The following is an 11,171-nucleotide window of genomic DNA, read 5'->3' as shown; positions in this document are numbered from 1 at the left end:
TTGTCGTACATCTATGTAATTACAGCATGAGACTTTTGCCGCCTGTGTAAACAAGAGGCGCTTTGATCTCCGTCTGACAGGCAGACGCAATAGTGGATACTTGGCCAGTTGGCCGAGCTGGGAGTAGCTAGCGGTTGCCTTTGTTGGGACAAGTGCTCGGCTTCAATCTAATAATGGTATCGTTTACTGCAGTCTCTTTTGTATATTTTTTTTGTGTTTTTGCAACTGCAGGCAAATGAACTTTGCCAATGGCCATTAGAAATTTGAGCAGCTTGTTTGCAGGTTTCTTAAATGCTTCTGTTTTGTTTTTGGTTTTTTTTTTTCTGCGCTGTCTGCAGCGGCGGCGACCTTATGGAAAATGCCCAAGAGCTACGCACTTGGTGCCGCGAGAAGTATGCGTCGTATTTGTATTTGGTGGGTGTTTTGTGCCTATTTGCCTTAAGATTAGGCTCGAGCCTCACCTGAGGCCGGCCGCAGCCGTGTTTCAGCTAAAAATATAAAATATAAAACGCAAGCAGCCAGCACACAAATTGCTAAGCACACACACCTCTGCCAGCTACAAAGTTAAGCCCGGCAAATAATGGCAAATTGCAAATATTTACAATTATGAAAATAGCATCGAAAAACTGTTTTATATATAGACCCGAAGAGCCAGAAGATTGGCGAGCGCTGGCTCCACCATAAAAGACGCAATCACGACGAAACCAAAACCAAAAGTAGGGCCTAGGGGTTGGCATTGGTGGGTTGGCTTGGAGGGGGTGGGAAGGATTGTCGTACTACTTGTGCTATTTGCATAGCGCTTAGAAGCTCAACGGCTAATTACGCTCAAGTGGCGTGGAAAATTGTGGCTCGCCCGGTCGAGGCAGGCGAAACGCCCCCCTTTATGGCCAGCCCGGCTACGGGCTGCCAATGACGTTTATGCCAAATTGCTTTTAAAATTGTTTACAATAACACACACACACACACACACACACACACACACACACGCACACACAGTTAAAACAGATAGGAAAATGAACTCTATACAAATACAAGTAATTTAATGAAGCGCAATTATTGAATTTTCAAAAGTAAATCATAGACTGCGTCAGGGCTTGCCACATGATGCCGAACCACAAGCATGTGGTTGCATGCGAGGCAGCAACATTTGCAAATTGTTAGCTGGCTGCAAGTTCTCTTTTGGTAGTCTCATAAATAATGGCAGCCGCTTGTGACAAAATGTGCGCCTGGGAAAACCAAAAGCCAACTGGCAGCTGGCAACTGGCAACTGGCAACTGCATTCGTGATAACTGCTAAGTTTTCCATGCGCCGAAGTCTGGCCTGGCCTGGCCTGGTCTGGGTCTATGCCTATGTCTACCTAATCTTATACAATGAGTGCATAAATCATCTCTTGCTGCCTCCCCCCACACTCAACCCCGCTACCCTTACCTTCCTTGTGACTGCATTTTCCATGGCATTTGATTACTTTGCCGACGCTTTTCCTCAGTTTCAGCGTTCAGCTGCAGCTCTCAAGTCTCAAGTCTCAGCTCTCAGCATAAATGTCAAATGCTCGCCAATTTGATTTGGCGTTTGGCTAAGTATAAATTATGCCCAGGCCAAACACCTGCCTACCCCTCTACCCCTGCTCCCTCTGGCAATAGCACTCCTTGCCACTGGCTAAGTCAAAAGTTGTCTTTAATTTGCGTTTAAGCCAACAATTTAGCAACTTAAGTGTTATTATCGCATTTGAAACAAATGCCATAAAAGATTTGTGGCTTTTGAACAAGTGCGGCTAAGTGCTAGTCGCTGTATTTAACTGTAAATACAGTTGTTGTTGCTGTTGTTGTGATTGTAATGCATGTGCTGTTGCATTTAGTTAATGCATGATTCCAAATGTTATGCGACTTGTAAATGGCATTTACAATTTGTTTGTTCCAACTCATTCGAGAAAAGTCACAGCAATATTTGCCACAACTGTTTATATTTTTTATATTACTAATTATTTACTTACCAGTTCCTAAATCTCCTTTATCCAGGGATCTGCAAGAAAGGAAAACAAAACGAGCTTATTAATCAAAGTCTATTTGGCTGGCAAGGAACTAGGCTCTGCATATGCATACGCACACTTAAACATTTTGGGAATTATAAGTGAATGTCATGTGCATGTTAAACTAACATACTTCACGTGACACACTTTCTGGTACTTGAATCTTATCTGTGAGCATAAGGAATCAAATTTCTTAATAGATAAACTTCAATTGTCTTTACATATTTTGCGCTCCATTCATAAAAGTGCCGCAGTTATCGCCGCTGATGATTATTTTTTGGTTAGGTATTTCCTATGGTATTTCCCTTTGCCAGCGCAATATCGGAGCAAAGAAAACAATGTTTGTGGCATATTAAAATGCCAGTTGACAAATTCTAATTTGCAGCGCAGAATTCTGAGAAGCGCATGTAATTGAGAATTGAGATAACATTATTAGCTCGGTTTGTTTAAGGGCGGGGACGGTGCCAAATGAGCCATTCACCTGTGCCTCAGCACCTGTTAACAAGGTGTTCATTTGCACTCTGCGGAATGCGCACAATTGTTGAAAATTATATTTCAATTGCTGCAAAATATCGGGCAATTCGAGCAGCAACCAAAATTTAAGCCATGAAACGGGAAAATAAATACTAGCTAGGGCTTAAATAACCAAAGAACAGCAATTTCATATTAAACAAAATATTATATTCTTGCAAGGTATGTCGATGGCGAGCTAATGCATGTTTAGTCTGGGTAAAATAATGCCAAAACTAGTTATTTACATAGCTAAAATCGTCAAGAATGAGCCATTTAATTTTGTTTTCGATTGGAACTACAAATTTGACAGAGATAAAGAAAGAATAAATGATATATGTACATCAAGTTAACATTAAGTCTAAGTCTAAGGCTAGATTGAACAGAAAACAAACAAAAAAACAAATTCCCGCAGCAATTATATATTGAATCATATAAAGTATAATCTCAAATATAGCTATTAGGAAAACTATAGATATGCCCAACGGAATGGTAGCACATTATGGCCAATACTCGTTTCTATGGCATCCTCAGTTCAACTTGACCCCAAACCAATTGCTGAGCACCAGTTAACGGTTCGAGCCCCCCAAACAGAAGAAAAACCAATCCGCAGCGTCTGTTGCTGTTAACAACAACAGCAACAACAAGAAGAAGAGCAACAACAACAAGGGCTGGACTTCGTGTTCGACTCGTTTTTCGGGGCTCGTATCGCTGCCTTCGGTTCGTGTTTCACAGCTGCGGCTCTCCCGAGTCGCGGCATTCGCTGCCTGCGTTTCGGACGGCGCTGGGCCGTTCAGTTCTCGTTTAACAGCGCCGGCGAACGGTCAGAGAGTTGCGGAAAAGCGCTGAGCCGAGTGGAACTGAGCTAAGAAAATTGCCTGCGCAGCCAGGAAAAGTTTGTCAGATTGTTGGGAAAGAAAAATTCGCGCGCGTTTCTACGTCGCATGATCGCTTGACAAAAGAAAAATTTATTACACAAAAAAAAAAAAAACATAAAATTTAATTATACTACAAAAACAGCATAATTACAAAGCTCGTAAATCATTTATTTATATATAAATATATATGTATATATATATATATATATATAGAGGGAGAGAACTGAACCCCCCGCGCTGTCTGCAACAGCTTGATCTAAGCTTTGTTATCGCGCGATTTTTGTGTGTGAAACAACAAATATTTAATAAAAGTATAAGAGCATTTAAATATGAATATAAACGAAATGTTTTGAAATACGCCTTAAGGTAATCGACGAAAGGAAAATAAACATAAGAACAAATTGGCGCGCAATTGGCAATTGCATATGCGCTGCGGCTGGCGTTGCGTTTTACATAAATTGCAATCGTATTTGCATTTGCAATTTGAATTAAGGCAAGAACAATAAACAAACACAATCAAATAATAGACAATAAATAAGTTAAAGCTAAGCTCAGCTGAGCGCACGGCCAAGTTCAGCTGCGGCACAACGTGGCGTATGCGTAATCTGTAATTTTACACATCCTGCGGAAATAGCGCGCTGTGACTTTTGAGTGTGCCCGCGCGCGCCTCTGCGTGTGTGTGTGTGTGCGTGTGTGCGTGTGTGTGTGGCACGTGGCGCGAAAGCTATTTTCTTTATTTGCCAAAAAGGGAAAAACGGAAAAATTGAAATGAAAAGCGTGCACGTTGCGTGTATTCTGAGTGCTGCCCGTTGATGTTCTTCTTCTCATTGCCGTTGTTGTTGTTGCGCCTTAAGAAGCAAACAAATTGAAATAAGAGGCCAAACAGACACTGGACAGACACACGTTGAGCCGTTGAGCAGCCGCACAAAGCAATTGAAAAATGCGATTCATATCGACAACAATAACAACAGCAAAAAAGAGCAACAACTAGTAGACAACGACTCCGCCTCCAGCAGCACCTCATCCACCAACATCTCCTCCCGTTCTTGTTGCTTCTGCTGCTGCTGCTGCTGCTCCTCGGTCCGGCAACATGTCAAGCATAATTAATTTTCGATTCTGCCTGGGCCGCCGCCAATTTCAAACCGTCTCCAGCTCCGTTGCCGTCAATATTGCCATCGCCGCCGCCTCAGCCTCAGCCTCAGCCGCCGCCACCTCGTCTACGTTCCTGCAATTGTGCTGAAAGTCAAGTCGATTGCCTCCCGCCACTGCCGCGCCGCCAGCTGGAAGTCGATTCAACGGGTAAACTTTGCCTCTTTACTTTTCTTTTGTAATTAATCTTTTTTTGTTTTTGTTTTTGTTATTATTGTGCTGCTTGAGTTGTTGTTTGTGTTGTTGTTATTGCCTGACAATAAGTACGTGTAGCGCGCGATTTTGTTTTATTATAATGAGAACATACAAACGTTTTGCTATCTGCCTGCCGCGTGCGCCCATCCCCGCCCATACCCCCGCCGGCTGCCTCTTTGGTTGTTTCAACATTTTGCGAAAATTGTTTAATTGTTTGAATACTATTATCACATTTTACGAGAGAGCGAGAGAAAGAGAGAGAGGGAGACAAATTGAGTGGGAGAGTGAGAACGAGAAGGGCAGACGAAGGCTTCTCTTACGTATGGCCTATCTCCGTACGCCCCTTCTTCACCCACCCCTTCTCCCTTCTACTCTGCGTTCAGTTAAAGAATTTATGAATGTACGTCGTGTATTCAATTGTGAAACGAATCAAGTTTGAATCAAAGCAGCTCAAATTACTATTCAAACATATGTTTGCCTTTTACCTACTTTAGCAATTAAGAAATTTGCATAGCCTTTTGTACGCACAATTTATAAGGCTCAAATTTACAGTTAACTTTACTTCTAGGGCCTATTCAAATTGTCTATTCAAAGGTCTTATATGATAGCTCTACACAAATATGATAGTATATCCACAAATGTGCACACACGCATAAGATAGCTATATTTAAAGAAGTAACCCTAAAAGAATCAGAAAATGTAAAATAAAAAAGAATTTGAGTTGGCAAAACAGAGGAAAACGAGAACTTTTTTTTTCGACACTAAGTTGCCGCCTTTCTATGTGATTCTCATAAATACAAGTAATAAGTAAAATTTGTGGGAGAGTGGAAGAAAAGAAAGTTAAAATGATGTAAAATGTGAGTGAAGGGAGTAAGAGATGTGACACAAAGCAAGTTATAGACAAGAGATATCTCTGCTGTCGCTGATATTTGAATTATTGCCTCAAGAAATGCATTACATCAGGGAAATAGCATTGGGCATAAGGAAAATTGTAAAGAAAATCCTCTTCTAAAGTCATGTGAACCGTTGTAGTCAGCAGTTGAATAAATTTTAAAATACCTTGTATCTTTGGCTTTAAAAATTGTTTGGTTATGAACAAATTTGTTCAATTTTTATTTTGCCGGAACTAAATGTTTTTTAAAAATAGCGATTTGCATGGGAAAGTACAAAGTTTTCCATGCATACTTTGCGACAAATTCAAATCTTGAAGGCATTGAGAAAATGGGCCTTAGAGACCTTAGCAAAGAAATAGCATGTGTATTGCAACAGCCTCTTCATGCTGATTCAGCAGACACTGAATTTAATTTATGGCATCACAGATCTTAAAACAAATTCCTTCAACATACTCTAGAGATTTGAAAATTGAATCAGTTTCAAACAATTCTGCCAATTCGGCAACAATATATCTTAAATAAACGCTTCATTCATGGTCCAAAGTTCAAATCATAATCAAATTGATAATTGATGTTGATAGTTACTTTATCACGATTGGTATTTGATAGCAGTACACTCATAATTCAATAGCTTAACTAGTATATTGTATTGCGCAAAGAGACTAAATACCTTGCTAATAGATGATATCTGTCATTTGAATTTCACAATTACAAGGTATTCACAGCGCCATAGCTCAATCACAGTCGAATAGTATTGTTCGTTCGACAACTGTATATGAGTAGGTTCTATGAATCATATTGTTTATCTCATTAGTAACGATGTGTCAAATTTAGCATGCCCCATATCCATACGTATTCATATCTATCCGCAAAATATATCTGTCATAAGTGACTGAAGATCACGTTTCAAATGCAATTATTTAGTTATTGAAGTTCAATTCGCCATATAAAATACTTAATAACATAAAAATGTATTAACAATTTCCTGTCGCCCATAGGTATTTTTTTATTATTATTAAAATGTTGCTCTAAAACCTCAGGAATTACAATGCATTCATTAAAGACAACAAAGTACGAGAGAATTACAGCAGGAGCAAAAAAAGAATGAACAAAATGACATCAAGCAGAGACAAACAAATGTAATAAAAGAAAAAAATTGAAAGAAATGTTGGTTATAACTGCGTACGCAGTTACCAGTAATATCTGAAAACCGTGCAGAGTGAGGGATGGGACTCGGTATGTGGACTAGAGACTGGAGACTGGGGACTGGGGACTGTGGCCTGCGGGGGCTTTACATGGCGTACGAAGTAAATATGAATGCAGACATTTGCTGGCATATCTGGCCAGAACAGACAGTCTGGACAACCCAGACATGTATATATATATATATATAGAGAGAGGCCACATTGGCTAGCTGGACAGTAGGCAGAGTTGGATGACAGTCAGCCGGGCTTAGACGACAACGACAATTGGACAGGCTCTCTGGGCCTAGGTGTTGCTTTTTACTGTTGTTGTTGTTGTTGTTGTTGCTGTTGCTGTTCGGTTTATGGTAAAAATGCAACTATACCTGTTTTGCCAACACTGACGCACACTCGCACACACGCACACACAACAACTTAACTCGTTTGCTCAGTTGCAGGCTCAACAGTGCAACTGCAACTGCATTTCAGAGTTTTTTACACCCTTTCAATGAGGGTATTTTCCATTCGTTAAGACATGAGTAATTCATTGTAAAAGATATTCGAGGCCTTAAAATTGATCATCAGAACAAACTCTATATATACGCATAGGCTAAGAGCATGCGAATCAGTCAAGTTATATTTGTAAATATAGAAGTCGATTCCCGGAGCTGGCAGTATATGTATTCAATATAGTCTAGTTCTCTGAGAATTATATAATCCTTAATTAAAATTCTTATTTTTGTGTTTCAAGCATTAGTAAAGGAAACTTAAACTAATCGAGTTTAAATCTGGTTTTTATATTGTGCGCGAATTTCATTAAAACCCTATTTAAATATAAACTTGCCCTTCAGAGAGAATCCAACTTAATAGATAATTCATTCGGTTGTCTTTTAAATTAATTAAGTATGACAACAAATTTGGAAAATATACAAATTTAAGATAAATATAACGCAACCAAATGAAAACTTGGTTAAGCTACAAAGAAAAGTTAACTTTTTTTCTAATAAATGACAGGGTATTTAAGCTGCGTCATTTCGAAACTTTAATGCACTTTCTTGTTTTTGTTGCCTTTTTTTGTTTTCGTTTTTTTTTTTTTTTGGTGCACGCACCTGTCCCAGCATAGACATAACCAGAGACAGGCGGTCTGCAGGTGTTTTGTTTGCTTTGGTCTAGTTTGCAGTCGCAGCTCACACGAGTTGGAGCTGGAGTTGGGACTGAGGCTGGACCTGGGACTGGCTGTCTGTGTCTCTCTGTGGCAGAGTCCTCAGCATAATAATAATCCGGCAATTAAAATATGATCGCATAATAACTCGGCACTCGTGTGTCTTCCTATGATTTATGGCGCTTCTTTTGGCTTTTGGCTTATTTATAGACTCGCTCTCTAGGGGTAATTGTGTTGTTGTTGTTGTTGTTGTTGTTGGTGTTGTTGTTGTTGTTGACTACTTTTTTACGCATACTTTTGCATTCGCTTAAAGGTAAATTGCTGTCGCCAAGCGGCAAGCGCCAGACGCCGTCGCCGTCGCCGTTTGCCGTTCGCCGCTCGAAACGCGTTCGCCTGGGCCGGCTTGGCTCGTTTGACTGGCAAAACCCAAAGACAAGAGCCAGAGCCAAAGCCAACAGCGCTCCTCAACAACAGCAAAAATAAAAACAAAAAAAAAAACAGTGCAAAAACGAACCAAAACATTTGATACGCCCCCCCGGCTCGCCGACTTTGTCGCAGCTCCCAACCGCTAGCTGCAGCTCCCGCTGGCGACTCTTTGGGCCTGGCCTGGCCTGGCCTGGCTTGGCCAGCCTGTCTGTCCGGCTGTTGCTTCTAATAAATAATTTTAAATGCTGACTACAAAAACCCCAAATGAATGGCCGGCTGACGGGCTGACTGACAGACTGACGGACTAGCAACAGCCAGGCGCAAGTTGAAGTGTAACCCAATAGCCAAAGGCGCGCTCTTAATTGACTGCGTGGGATGTGAACGTGGATGTGGCTGTGGCTATGGATGTGGACGCGGTTGTGGATGGCTGCACAGCTGGTAGCTGGTTGAGGCTGAGGCTGTTCGGTGTTCGCTTCAAGCTGTTAACTGTAATTGCTAGCTTGTAGTTGTTAGCTGTTAGTTTGTGTGTTAGTTGCCAAGTGTTGGGGCAACTGGGGCAAGTGGCAGTTGCCATTTGGTTGTCTCGATATTAAACGGGTACCCGCATATTTGGGGGTAGTTCTCTGCCAACAGCCTAATGACGTCAGCTTTGTCGCCATATGTCTCTATGCCTCAACTACACGCACACACACACACACACACAGCGGCCATGCGTCATCACGCAGGTTGTCGACGGCGATGTCTGTGTCTGCATTGCAATTTCACCATGCCCCCCACTCAGAGGCTGTCTGCGTCATGCACAGCATACACACTCATACACTTACACTCCCACACACACACACGCACACACACACACATAGATGGCAGACACGGCGTTCTGGTGATAATTTCGCCATGACACGCAAAACTGAACCAATTTGTTTGCCTTCGCTCTCATTTTTTTTTTCTGTTTTTCTTGTTTTTGTTTTTATTGTTGTTTTTGTGCTTGTTGCAATCAAACACAAACTAATTAATATTTACAAAAACAATAGCAAAGCCAATGAAAATTTCGCCGCCGCTCAGATAAGCCTATTAATAGCCCACAGAAAAACAATTTGTGGCAGACTGTGCGGCGTGCTGCACTTAACGCAATACACATAGATACAATGGCTGTGTGTGTGTGTGCGTGCTTGTAATGGTTAATGTGCTTGTATTAGTGCACTTTTATCTAAAAAGCTATATGCGGCATGCTAGGCACACGCTGTGCTTACAACTTAAGCGGCATTAGAATCAGGAAAGTCTAGGCATGCTTTTCACAGAAATTTATAATATAATAAAAATAGACATAAAATTGTTATGTTCAATAAATTGGAAAATAATTGCTTAATTGCTCTCAATTAGTTATTTAGTATTTAGCATGGCCTTTTGCTAAGATCCTGGGTGTCAAAGCTCAAGCTTCGTGGACTAGAGTCCGGATTCTCGTTAACCAGCTGCCCAAATGTCTGAATCATATAGACTACGTGCTTATAGAGTATTATTTATAATGCTACCTAGCAACATTAGTAAACCCTTTCCACGGAGGATTCTTTCTAATCTTCTACTTTATATTGACATATTGCGTAAACTACCTTCGCACGTGATTGGCCATACGCATAAACAAGAACTGTATCAGCTTTGTTTTTTCATTTCTAAATTATTAACAAAAATATGCGGGCTTATATGAATATGTTTTTTATAGGGCACAGTCACGCGCACATAGATACATAATTTAGTTTGTTTATGACAGAAGCAACGGCAGCAGATTTGATATTAACATATGATTATCACGAATTTTTGCTTCCATTTTGATGCTTTAGTTTTATAAGTTTCATAAATTTTGCATAAGAAATACATAAATGCCCATTAATATATTTACATATAAATAACGCGACAGTTGCCAAAATGAAACAACTAAAAGCCACAACAGCGACAGCAACAGAACCTTCACGCCTAAGTTTAAGACATTTTTACAGTCCGTCAGCGTCTGATCTTTGTCTCATCAACATTATTTGTGTGCCTACTAATGCTAAACAACTAGCAACATCAAGTTGTTTAAGTCACAGCTGCTTTATTTCATACGATTTCTATGTGCAACAACTCAAAAGCATGATGCACAGGTGCTTAGTGAAAAGGGATCTACTTGAAATCAGCCTGAGCAGATATAGTGTAAGCAGAGCAAAACCCTTTTTATATATACAATAAACTTAATCCGCGTAAGGCTGAGACCCCACAAGCCACATTTGATATCTCTAGGCCAGACCTTAAAGTAACTAAGATAAAAAAGTTTGTATAGACAGTTATTGCAGACGTTTAAACAGAGAGAAAAGCCCAGTTCGACTTAAAATTAGTAAAGTTATTCTCCTAATAGGTATATTTAGCTATTTTGTGTATACATAGACACAATATTATATTTATATTGCAAAAATCGAGAGGGTATGCCAAGTAAACAGTAGCTTATTAATTAAAAAATAAATAAAATTGTACTGAAATTGTTTGCATATTTTTGTTTAGCTTTTTTATTTTTATTATTGAATGCCAAATGTAGCTGACATTGTCGAAACGGGCAATAAGAATGCGTTAGTAAATAAATAAATGAATAAATATTGTAAACAAATGTTCTTGTTTGCAACGCACATGAATTTGCTGTTTGCTGTTGTTGTTGTCGTTGCAACAAATGAGCTTGTCAAGTTAAATGGCACACACAACATGCAGTCCGCACTGTGTGTGCGTGTG

The 11,171-nt window shown here is 40.1% G+C and overlaps 1 protein-coding gene across 1 annotated transcript in view; it reads left to right on the top strand.

Moving 5' to 3' along the window:
* Positions 1-3,017: 3,017 nt before the first annotated feature.
* cv-2 (crossveinless 2) overlaps positions 3,018-11,171 on the top strand; it is a 29,976-nt gene continuing 21,822 nt past the window's right edge. Inside the window, exon 1 of the mRNA XM_002050696.4 lies at positions 3,018-4,713. The gene's annotated coding sequence lies outside the window, so the exon portion shown is untranslated. The remainder of the gene's footprint in view (positions 4,714-11,171) is intronic.

The sequence above is a fragment of the Drosophila virilis genome, chromosome 5 (assembly GCF_030788295.1).
Source record: "Drosophila virilis strain 15010-1051.87 chromosome 5, Dvir_AGI_RSII-ME, whole genome shotgun sequence".
Lineage (NCBI taxonomy): Eukaryota > Metazoa > Arthropoda > Insecta > Diptera > Drosophilidae > Drosophila > Drosophila virilis.
Note: the sequence above shows the minus strand (reverse complement) of the source record. Positions and strands in the feature narration are given on the sequence as shown.